The sequence below is a fragment of the Lemur catta genome, chromosome 4 (genome assembly GCF_020740605.2).
Source record: "Lemur catta isolate mLemCat1 chromosome 4, mLemCat1.pri, whole genome shotgun sequence".
NCBI lineage: Eukaryota > Metazoa > Chordata > Mammalia > Primates > Lemuridae > Lemur > Lemur catta.
Window position 1 is genome coordinate 69502383 of NC_059131.1, and position 12797 is coordinate 69515179.

Below are 12797 nucleotides of genomic sequence, written 5' to 3' on the forward strand. Positions count from 1 at the left end.
GGCATTGTACCTGCTTCACAGCTTATGTCTGTGTCCTGGAGACGCAGAGTTCTGCAGGCTTGGGGCTTTATTCTGTGGCTTGGAGCACAGGTGACTGGAATACTGAATAGTGATGGCACAGGGCACAGCCTTCTCCGTCCCCTGCCACCAAGCCAGATCCCAAGGCTGTGAGGACCCCTGAAAACCATGGGGTGCTTGGGCTCTCTCTGCCATGGCTGGGAGCTCCAAAGACTCGTGGCCTTGTCACAACGCTGCAGCTGGCAGGGAAGGATCAGGGTGGCTGGGTGAGTCAGACGCTGGGGGTTGCCAGAGATGAATGTGGCAGAAGTCATTTCTGATGCGACCACCGCACTGCAACCAGCTGCTCTCCAGGAGGTGCCAGGTGCAAGGCTGGGAGAACGCAGCAGCTGCCAGTAGTCTTTGCTCTCTTCTTTGCTGTATCCCTCATGCTTTGAACATGCCCCCCACACAGCGGACACTTCATCTGTTGGACAAGCCTATTTTTTTGTTTTTGGGAAGAAGAGGCAGTCCAGGGTGGGAGGCCTGTCGGTGCATCACCGGTAGAGTTAAGGGCCCCCTTTTACCATCTATTCCCATATGTACCTTGGACCGGGGGCTTGTAGGCCTTTGGCCCACTTTCATTGGGGCAGGGATTGCCTATACAAAACGGAAGTTGGAGCTGGGGGCACGTGGGTCCCCTAACCATGGCTGCAGATGAGTCCCGAGCCCTGTGGGTGAAGCCAACTGTTGTAAATGATAAAGCAAGTTGGCTCGAGGCTAATGTGATGTTCTCTCTAGCACATCCTTGCCAGGAGGGCGAAGCTTCACCGGGATGAGGCCCAGCTCTAGGGGCAAGCGGCCCTTGAGGCCAATGAGAGATTCTTTTGGTCCCTGCAATCCCACACCCAGAGCCCTGGGGACAAGAGGGTGAGTGGGCTCATTCCCTGGCTGATGGGGGCTGTCATGAGCCCCTGTGACAGGGGGTTGGAGCTCCTGCATGGGACGGCTTCTGAGGCTGGAAGAGGCTGGCTAGGGGATGTCCACCCTGCTGGCCCAGCTCCCCAAGGCAGAGTTGGCTCTGCTCGCCTCTGGACGCCTGGAGGTGTTTGTGTGCAGGTGTGCAGGCCGGGACCATGACAACCCTGGGATGTGGGGGCTCACATCAGAGTGCGGCAGGGTCTTAAATCCACACGGGCATGCCCAAGGCTTCCCTTGATTTGACTAACATTGGTAGAGCACCTACTGTGTACAGGGAACTGTGCCAGGCTCGCCAGGCTCACCAGTCTGTATCTGTAGCTGGTAACAGATGAGACAAGGTGTCCAAACAGGACCTCCCCGGAGCCTGAAGGTGTGCTTAGGGAAATGGGGGTGGGGGGCAGAGGGGCCTTCAGAAACTGCCAACAGAATAGGATCATTTGTTCTTTTTATTTTACAATACAGTCCCTGGTTTTTGTTTTTCTGGGCAGGAGCTCCAGGAATACAGTCGCCCCAGCGTGCTTGCCACTCCCCTGCCCACTCACGCCTTCCCTACTATCAGACTCGGGCTCAGAGCACGGAGGGCTGGTGCCAGGGAGAAGGACCAGGAGGAGAGGAGCCCCCACAAAGCAGCCTGGTGGTCCCTCCTCTGCTGCCTACCAGCTTCCATGGAAGGTGTGTCTGGGACGAGCTTTTCTGTGTGTGTTCCATTGTCCCCTCTCCTGGTGACGGGCAGTGAGTCCCCTTTGCTCTCCCCTCGCACCGAATGACCCTGGCCTTTCTCTCCCCCACAGCCAGCACTTCACCAGAACAAGTTCTCACTTCATGCCAAGCAGAATGTGGCTGGGGGGAGGTGAGCCAGCCCTGCCTATCCTCCGATTGTCTTTCTTCAGGCGTGAGAAAGGAGCCCAGTGAGCTCAGGCCCAGAGCTTCCTCTGCAAGCAGTCAGGAGGCGCCCAGTGGTGGACACACGGGAGGCCCTCATTATTTGGGGTTTCCCTTCCAGAGAATTGGTGAGCTCACTCTCTAAGAAGAGGGAGAGCCATGAAAACTCAAGTGTGTGGGAGAGAAACGTGGACTGACTGTACCTACAACTCTTTGTATGGTGTTGGTGGGATTTTCTTCCTCTGTTCTCAAGCCCACATTGAGGGGAGGTGACTTCCTCTCCCCTCTCCTGGAGGGGCAGTGTTGGGGTGAATACTGTGTTCTTCTCCGCCCAAGATGCTCACCTGCCCTCAGGGAGGAGTTGAGTCTTATCTGACCAGGGAGAGTGGCGAGGCACGTTGGGCCCATTTAGGATGGATCTTGGCCACCATGTTATATTTAGTAACTGTCTCTGTCTCTGTTTCCCGCCATGCACACACCACCCTGCATCTCACACTGGAAAGAGCCAGGGCTCTTCTCTCAGTTTTCTTTCAGGGGGAAGCACATCTGGGGTAGAACTAGTCTCTTTAATAGTCCATTTCTTGCCCACCATGTGCTGAACCATGAACTGCCAACAGGACTTAGCAGATCCAATTCTCCCCTCTGGCAGTTCCAACACGTAGACTTGGAGGTGATGCCAGGAGCCTCCTGTTTGCCCTCTGGCACCAACCAAGTTCTCTAGTCCAGCTTTTCCATGGAGCTGTGAACTTTGCAAGTTTTGGGTCATTTAGTCCTTATTTTCATCAAGGGTCTCTCATGTATGTGTTGTAAGATTTCAGGGAAATACAAGTTATCTTGAGCACTGACTAATCACAAATACTCTTAGAAGTGACAGCACTCATTAACAAGTTTGTTATTGATGTCCTTACTGTAACATTTTAGGAGTTGCATTGGCCTCATTGACCAGTCTCTGCTCCACGGAGTCCAGGCCCTCAGCTAGTGAGGTGAGCAAAGCCCGAGGCCTGGCATCCTCCAAAGGCTTGCTTGTGCTTGTGACAGTTGATGGTGGCCATCAGCTGGGACTTCAGTTGGGGCTGTTGGCCAGAACACCTATATGTGGCCTGGGCTTCCTCCAGCATAGTGGCCTCAGGGTGGGGGTGGGGGTCGGATTTCTTAACTTTGGACTTAAGATTCCAACTACCAAGATGGAAACTGCATCTCCTTTTATGACCAGCCTTGGAAGTCACATGGCACACTTGCTGCATTCTTTTGGTTGCAAGCAAATGCCAAGCCTGCCCAGATTCAAGAAGTAGAGAATTAGATTTGAGCTCTTGGTGGAGGCATACAAGGTACCAGAAGAGCCTGTGGGATGGGAGGAGTTCTGTGGTCACCTTTGGAAACACAGTTTGCCACAGAACAATCAGGGAGAAGGAAACTATAATGCTTCCTGTTTCATCTGTCCAATTTTATTGGTGAACATACTGTTGAGATGAACAAAAGCTTCCATGAACAGCTAGTAATGGAAAGGCTTGCTGGTTTCTCATACTTTTTGTTTTTTTTTTTTTTGAGACAGAGTCTTGCTCTGTTGCCCTAGGTAGAGTGCAGTGATGTCATTGTAGCTCACAGCAACCTCAACTTCCTGGGCTCAAGCCATCCTCCTGCCCTTAGCCTCTGGCACGGGTGAGGGTGGATTTTTATAAATCCTCATGGCAGTGGTCAGGTGGAGACCTTCTCTATACCTTCCATCTTCATGACTAAAGAAGAGAAAGAACACACTACTCCTCCTGGGTATGGAGCATACGATAAAGGCTATGAGAAACTCAAACAAGGATAGTAATAGCCTCGGTTGCTGAGAATGTAGTGGGTCCCAGGTATTGCACAAAGCACATTCATGGCAAACTATCATCACCCCACAGTGGCAGTATTTGTGGCCCAAAATGGCAAAAGGAAGACCATTTCACTTTATAATGCAACAGCCCAGATTCAAGGGTCCAGAGCATCATGTGTAGCCAGCAAACCATGTTCCAAAGCCAGGGTCCTTGAGCCCCTGCCCTCCACATGGGTGTTTCCAAGTCAAATGTATGAGAAATCAGGCCAGGTGCTGTGGCTCACGCCTGTAATCCTAGCACTCTGGGAGGCTGAGGAAGGAGGATCACTTGAGCTCAGGGGTTCAAGACCAGCCTGAACAAGAGCAAGACCCCATCTCTACTAAAAATAGAAAAAATTAGCATGGTACGGTGGCATGTGCCTATAGTTCTAGCTACTTGGGGTGGATGAGGCAGTAGGATTGCTTGGACCTAGGAGTTTGAGATTGCTGTGAGCTAGGTTGAGGCCACAGCACTCTAGCCCGGACAACAGAGCAAGACTCTGTCTCCAAAAAAAAAAAAAAAACAACTAGTACTTTTTTATTATGTGTTTTGTGCATCTAGTACTTGTTAATGAATCTTATATATGGTGAGCATAATTATTTCAAAATATGTGTGATTTAAGGATTTTTTAATATTGCATTCTTGGGCCTGCATGCTGGGTGTATATCACGGTTCATGTAGAAAAGAAGGTTAATTTGGGCTGGGTATGGTGGCTTACATTTACAATCCCAGCACTTTGGGAGGCCAAGGTGGGAGGATCACTTGAGGCCAGGAGTTCGAGACCAGCTTGGGCAACATAATGAGACCCTGTCTCTACAAAAAATACAAGAATTAGCTGGGTGTGGTGGCATGCACATATAGTCCTAGCTGCTTGGGAGGCTGAGGCGGGAGGATTGATCGAGCCCAGGAATGTGAGGTTACAGTGAGCTGTGATTGTGCCACTGCACTCCAGCCTGGGTGACAGAGTGAGAACTCCCCTCTAAAAAATGTAAAAAAAAAAAAGAGAGAAAGAAAGTTAATTTGTTATTTTTGGTCCAGGTAGCTTCAGGGGCACAATAAGTTTTGGTGTAGAACTTTTTGTGTGTGTGTGTGTAGCTGTCATGTTTTGATATTTAGATGCCTAAACTCAAAGCAGTAGCTCTGCTGGGGATCTAGTGGATGATGAATACCAGCAAATGGCCACATGTGGGTGTCCGTTCTCCACTGCATGGGTCAGAGAACTGGAGGACACGGAGGTTCTGCCAGCTTGAACACCAGCATCAAGCAAGCAGATGGTCCTGGCAATGTTTGCAGCCATTAAAAATCATGTTTTCCAAGAATATTTAATGACAGAGAGAAATATGATCTAATGTGAAGTGAATTGCATCAATACTCCAAACCGTGTACCCAGGATGGCCTGGTGAGTCAGCTATAATAACCACAGGCAGGAAGTGGAGCCAACCAAGCCCTGCTTACTCATTCCCAGGGAGGGGGAGAAGGGGAGGAAGTGCCAACAGAAAGTGCTGGGCCTGGGGAGGTCAGTTAACGCCTGACTGACAGGGTCAGAGGCAGAGGAGGAGTAAGATAGGCAAGAAAAAAGTCAAGGGTGCTGGGAAAAGGATTGGGCAGTGCTGCTGGCGATATTCATCACCGTGGACCGTTTTTCCACGAGCCAGCCCTGGTCATGTCAACCCAAAGCTGCCCAGCCCCTTTGATTAAAGGCTATTGGCTGCTGAGCTCTTGTTTGGCAGTTCCTTTAGGCTCCCTTAAAGTAGTGTCTACATGGTTTTATTTTTATCTTAGAGTACCATTTGAAAGGCAACTTGAATGCAGCCTAGTCCTGCAGCTAAAGGATCAGCTTAAGTGAATCTACACGGCTTCAAAAACAAACTGCAAATGTATTTTTCAGTTGTTATCACTAATAGTTATAAATAGTTGCTTTGGGAAGGATTGGTCATCTCCATGGGTTTAACAGGAATGGATTAGTACAGATTTGTATGGCCTTTGCAAACAGTGGTATTTATATATTTACAGCTGTGGGTTCAGATAGAAATGAAAAGGAGGGAAATCGGTTTGTCTTAAGGTGAGGAAATGGAAAAGAGCAAATTTTGATGTTCTGAAGCGAGTGCTTTCCATTGCCGTTTGCCTGTCTCTTGCTGCAACTGAGATCCCAGGCAGGATCAGCAGAGGAGAGAAAGAGGAGAGTGAGGGAAATTCCTGCAGGGCCTGCCACTCTGGGGCTTTGCTGCCGCAGTGCCTTCTTGGTCTTCAGACAGAGGGCATCATAACTGCATCTTGGAGCCCTTTCCCGCTTCCTCCAGCGGTTATTAATTAATAGGCACCACTGCATTAATGGGCGCTTGTCTAAATTCCCTCTGAGGGAAGAGTTTCACACATTCTTATTAAGAGAAAAAAATGAAAAAAGAAAAAATAAAGAAAAGGCTTTTATTATTTCAGGAGGTATACATGTTTATTATCGAAAATTTGCATATTGCCTCTTAGCTCTGAATCCTTCTGTTTTTTTTTAAATTTATTTTGACATAATTATAGATTCACATGATGTTACAAAGATAGTACAGAGAGGTCCTGGGCACCTTCCACCCAATTTTCCCCATTGGGTAAATCTTGCATGATTATAGTACAATACTAAAACCATGAACCTGGCATCAGTATACTGTGTGTGTATAGTTTTATGACATTTCACTACTCGTGGAGATTCCTGAAACTGCCACCGCAATCCATACACAGAACTGTTCCATCGCCACAAAGATGCTTCCTTTTTGTAGTCACACCCACCCGCTACTAGCTCTAACCCTCAGCAACCACTAATCTGTTTTCCCTGTCTATACTTTCATTATGTTGAAAATTTTATGTAAATGGAATCATATAGTATAGTACAGTATGTGACTTTTTGAGACTGGATTTTTTTTTGACTTGGCAGAATTCTGTTGAGGCCCATCCCAATTGCTGCATGTATCAATAGTTCATCCTTTTTTATTGCTGAGCAGTACTCCACAGTGATCATTAATTTTATGTGCCAACTTGGCTAGGTCATGGTACCAAGATATTTGGTCAAACATTATTCTAGAATGTTTCTGTGAAGGTATGTTTAAAGATAAGATTAACATATAAATCAGTAGACTTTGCATAAAGCAGATTATCCTCCATAATGTGGGTGGGCCTCAACCAATCAGTTGAAGGCTTTAATGGTAAAAAGACTGACCTCTTCAAAGGAAGAGGGAATTCTGCCAGCTGACTGCCTTTAGACTCAAGTTGCAACATCAACTTTTTCCAGTCTGCCAACCAACTCTGCAGATTCTGGGCTTCCCAGCCTTCACCATATGTGAGCTAATTCCTTAAAATAAATCTCTCTTACACACACACACACACACACACACACACACTCTATTGGTTGTCTTTTTCTGGAGAACTCCAATGGATGTATCACAGTTTGTTTAGCCATTCACCCACTGAAGGATATTTTGGTTGTCTCTAGTTTCTGGCTATTACAAATAGAGCAACAATAAACATTTTTATAGATTTTTTTTGGTGGACATAAGTTTCTATTTCTCTGGGATAAATACCAGAATTGCAATTGCTGGGTTGTAAGGTAACGTATGCTTAGTTTTTTAAGAAACTGTCAAACCATTCTCCAGAGTGGCTGTACCTTTTTACATTCCCAACAGCAATGTGGGAGAGATCCTGTTTCTCCACGTCCTCACTAGCATTTGCCATTGTTGCTATTTTTATTTTAGCAGTTCTGATAGGTGGGTAGTGCTATCTCATCATGGTCTTAGTTTGTATTTCCCTAATGGATTGTGACGTGAAACATGTTTTCATGTGCTTGTCTGACATTTGTATATCCTCTGCAGTGGTTCTTTATCTCTTTGACCATTTTCTAGTTGAATTATTTTTTTTTTCCTGTTGAGTTTTGGGAGTTAAAAATATATATATACTCTAGATATGAGTCCTTTGTCATAAATGTGGTTTGCAAATTATTTCTCCAAGCCTGTGATAGGCAGAACTTAAAAAATGTCCCCCCAAGATTCCTGTCCCCTAGTCCCCTAGTTATTTAACAAAACAATAACCTAGGTACTGCTGTGAGGGGATTTTGGGATGCAGTTAAGGTTACTAAACAGCTGACTTTAAAGTAGGAAGATTATCCTGAATGGGCCCAGTGTAATCACCTGAGCTCTTAAAAGTAGGAGAGGAAGTAGAGGAGGGGGGAGAAGAGAGAGAGAGAGAGAGAGAGGGCCAATGAGGCAAGCAGGAGAAATGAGGCAGAAGAAGTCAGAGTGATTTCAGCATGAGAAGGATTCAACCTACCATTGCTGAGTTCAAGATGGAGGAAGGGGCCACACGCCAAGGAATGTAGGAAGTGCCTAGAAGCTAAGAATGACCCTGGGCTGACAGCCACTAAGGATATGGGAACCTCCATCCTACAACTGCATAGAACTGAACTCTGGCAGCAACCAGAATGAGCCTGGAAGGAGACTAATCTCTGGAGCCTCCAGAAAGGAACACAATCTTCCTGCTATGGGAGATTTGGAGCAGTGACACCAGCTGAGCCTGCCGGATTTCTGACCTACAGAAATGTGAGATAAAATGGGTGTTGAAAGTTTCAGGCTGCCAGATTTGTGGTAATTTGTTATAGAAGCAATAGAGAACTAATACACAGTTTGTGGCTTGTCTTTTAATCCTTTTAACAAGGTCTTTCACATAGCAAAAGTTTGAATTTTGATGAAATCTAGTTTGTTCATTATTTTCCTTTATGGGCCATACTCTTCATCAAGCCCCATCTGTGCTCTGTAAGTTTGCCCCTATGGATTCTTCTAAATATTTCATAGTTTACATTTTACATTTAAATATATAATCTCTTTTTGAGTTAATTTTTGTATATGATGTGAGGTGTAGGTCAAAGATTTTTCTTTTCTTTTTCTTTTTTCATCTTTGGATATCCAATTACTCCAGCACCATTTGTAGAAAAGACAATTCGTCCATAGAATTGCTTCTGTACCTTTGTCAAAAATCAGTTGGCTTTTCTTGTGTGGGGCCATATTTTGTTTTTTTCTTCTATTCCATTGGTCTGTGTGTCTGCTTCTCTGCTAATACCACACAGTCTTCATTACTGTAGCTGTATAATAACTTCTAAAATTAGGTACAGTTATTCCTTCCATTTTCTTTATACAAATTGTTTTAGCTATTCTAGTTTCTTTGTTTCTCCATATAGATTTCAAAATAACCTTATTTATATGTAAAGATATCTTACTGGGATTTCGATGGGAATTATTTAAACCCATACATCTATTTGGGGAGAACTGACATCTTTACTATGTTTAGTATACAGTCCATGAATGTGGTGTGTCTGTTGGTTTAGGTCTTTGATTTCTTTCATCAGCATGTTTTTAGATCTTAGTATACAAATCCTGTACATGCTATGTTAGATTCATACCTAAGTATTTCAGTTTTTTTGGAGATTTTAAATAGTATTGTATGTTAAGTTGGTGTTAAAACTTTTTAACATATGTGTTAGAATTCCCTTCCATGAAACCATTTGGTCCTGGAGATTTCTTTTTAGAGAGTTTTAAAATTATAAGTTAAATTTATTTATTAGTTACAGGGCTATTCATAGTATCTATTTCATCTTGAGTGAGTTGTGGTAGTTGATAGTTTTTCAAGGAATTGGTTTATTTCCTCTATAGCGTCAAATTAATGCATGTAGTGCTGTTTGTAGTATTTCCTTATAATCCATGCAGTGTCTACAATAGCTATGGTTTTATCTCCTATTTCATTTGTAACGGTGGTAATTTATGTCTTCTTTCTCTTTTGTCTTTGACAGTCTTGCTAGAGGCTTGTCAATTTCAATTTTTTATTGATCTTTTCGAAGAACCAGCTTTTTGTTTCATTGATTTTCTGTTTTCAATTTTATTGATTTTTTTGCTTTTTCTGATTTCTGGTGCCCTTCCTCCACTCCCAGCAGGAGAGACTTGAAGCGGGTTCTGGAGGTGACGGGGCGAAGTGGGTGGGGTGAGGACGCTGCCTCCGTGCAGGGGCTGCAGGTGCGAGGAGCAGACGCGGCGGCGGCGGGCGGCCGAGTCCCCGAGAGGGGGCGCTCGGGCGGCCGCGCGGGTCCGCGGTCTCCTTGACCGCAGCGAGAGCCGCGGAGGCGGCTGGGGGCGGCGAGGGGGCGCCTGCTGGTCACTCTTCAAGGGGACCCTGGCTCTGGCCGGGCCCTGGGTGCTTGGAGGGCATTATCTAGCTTAAACCTCATAAACGCAGTCAGGAAGACAGGGCCGCGGAGGCCGAGACGCCACCGGCCCCGTGGTGCGCAGCGCGCGGTGCCTGCCCCCGATGCGGGGTCTCCGGACACCCTCCACGTGCGTTACCCGCTGGGCGCTCGCGTCTCCTACCTGGGTCCGGGGGTGCTTTCTGGCTGGGGAGGCGAGGCGCGCTGGGTGGTGCCCAGTCTGCCCTCCGGCCCGCAGTGGCCTGGGGTGTGTCTGTGCCTCAGTTGGCCCAGGTCGTGGGGGCGGGCAGGGCGAGCCCCCGCCTGGCACAGCGGGGCCTCCGCTTAGCAGGAGAAGCCAGGCTGCTCTCCACATGTAAATAGACGAGGGGAAAGTTTCCCAGACCTTCTGGAGTTTAAACAGCTCTTATATAAAATGGCATTTTGATGAGCTGAGCATAAATGAATTGGAAACATTCAGATAACATTTCCCCAGGGTTTATAAACCGAGGACAAAAGTGCTTGGCAAAAGGTCTGAGCGGCTGGGCCAACAGTTTGAAAAATGATTTGAGATGTTGTGATGAACCCAAACTACCACCGGCTTCCCCGGCTCAGCTGCTTCAGAGAGCCGGGGAGGGGCCCTTAGGCAGGAGGGGGGCTGATGCCTCTCCCCTGGAGTGGAGAGAGCCACGGTGAAATTGTGGTCACCTATATGGGGCTTTCCAGCTGGGCTGAGTTTGCTGCCAACATCCATCCCTTTGCCCATCCATCCGTCTGTCTGTCCATCCATCCATCCATCCAGCACTTATTAAGCCCTCTTTGTGTGGGGGCTCCGAGAGGACAGAAGGTAACAAGGCTCTCAGCTCATGCCCTTGCAGAGCTCACTGTCAGGGTGGGAGAACCTTATAAACAAAGCCTTGAGGACAGGCAGGGCGCTGCAGAATCCTGGGGAAGAGTGGCACCCCTGTGAGACTGTGTGGGTGACAAGCTTGCTAAAACTTCCAGTATTATCCTAGCAGGGTGTTAGGGTGCCTCTAAGTTGATCTAGAGACCCCGAGACATGAGATGTCATTCAGGACAGAAGGTGAAATAAGAGGTCCATCCTGACCGAGCCAAAATCTGCCCCAAACCTACTACAGGACAGTGGGATTTAGATCTTATAGCAGTGGGATGATTATCATTGCTAAGGGAGAGATCCCTTTCTCTAAACATTGCCCCAGGACCACTGCTTTACCTCCCATGCAGTCTCCTACCCCAACTCTATGGGATAGATACTCCTGTTCTCCCTCAGGAAGTGGAGACACAGGGTGAGGGCTCAGCTCGGGCTCGCCTGGCTGGCAAGGGGAGAACTGAGTCTTGAATCTGCACCCACTGACTCCTGTACTAGGTGCTGGGGCTTCTCCCCAGAAGGTGAAAGCAGAACCAGGGACATACCCATTGCTGCAAGGTCCAGGCTCTGTCACTGGGGTGGGGGTATGGTGTTTGACCTTAACCAGGAGGCAAGTTGCTGAGATGGCAAGGCTGTAAGCTGCAAGGATGTGCGGGCACAGAGAGGTCTCTCAGCGAGCCTAAGTTCTTCTTGGTACAGGAGACAGAATCTTGGAAGAGATTTGGAGACCGTAAGACCTGATTTCTGAGTATACTGACTCCATCCTGTCCCAAAAGGAAATTTAAAAATTTTTCTTTCTTGGATGCAATTATGCTTTGGGTCAATGGTATACATTTAAATGTTAGGAGAACCTAGTATAAACATTTCAGCCTTCTTTTCCTGACCTAGCCCTTCCACTCACTGTCCTGAGAAGCCCCTTGATAATGTGCCCTGCTGGCAAGGGGAGTCTTTGAATGACATCTGCACACTGGCTTGCTTCTAAACATAGAATCACCACCACTGTGCCAGGCACAAATGCAGACCAGAGCCGAGGGAAATACCTGGGAAGCAACGCTGTTTGCACCCTGATTGCCCAGACTGGAGAATGGCTCTTGGAAAAGTTCCAGACGTATCAAAGTATAGTCTTCTCTTGATGTGTGCAGTGGGTGCATTTCGGCCAACATCCATCCATTTGCCCATCCATCCGTCTGTCTGTCCATCCATCCATCCATCCATCCAGCACTTATTAAGCCCTCACTGTGTGGGGGCTCTGAGAGGACAGAAGGTAACAAGGCTCTCAGCTCATGCCCTTGCAGAGCTCACTGTCAGTGTGGGAGAACCTTATAAACAAAGCCTTGAGGACAGGAAGGGCGCTACAGAATCCTGGGGAAGAGTGGCACCCCTGTGAGACTGTGTGGGTGACAAGCTTGCTAAAACTTCCAGTATTATCCTAGCAGGGTGTTAGGGTGCCTCTAAGTTGATCTAGAGACCCCGAAACATGAGAAATTCAGTGTATTTTAAGCCATGTTAAAAAGTACACAATATTTTCATGTAAAAGGGATTTATGCTCTAGGCTCAGGTAGTTGTGAATGAATTTTCACCTTCGCAGATGTCAACGAGGATGCTTGAAAATCATTTGGGATGTGGAGTGGTTCTTGTTGTGAGAGATTGTCTGGAATTCTTACTTGTATCTTCCAAGTGCCATCAGTGTCCTTTTTCCATCCTGGTAACAGAGAAAAAGCCTCACTGATTTTCTAAGTGTCCCTGAGGGGATCTTGCCTCTGCTCCCTCCCTGCCCTGACAAAACCCACTTGCGTGGTTGAAACATTTTGGAAGGTACAAGCTGCACGGGTCACAGCCTCTGTTTGGTAAAGGGATGCTTCTCTTTTTCCCTCTGAGGACACATGGCCAATTTAGAATTCTAGAAATTTCTCAGCCTCATCCAAAATTAGCCCTTTGAAATACAACATGTTACAGTGGTTTTCCTGGACAGGTGATTTTTTTTCCTGTGCTGCTT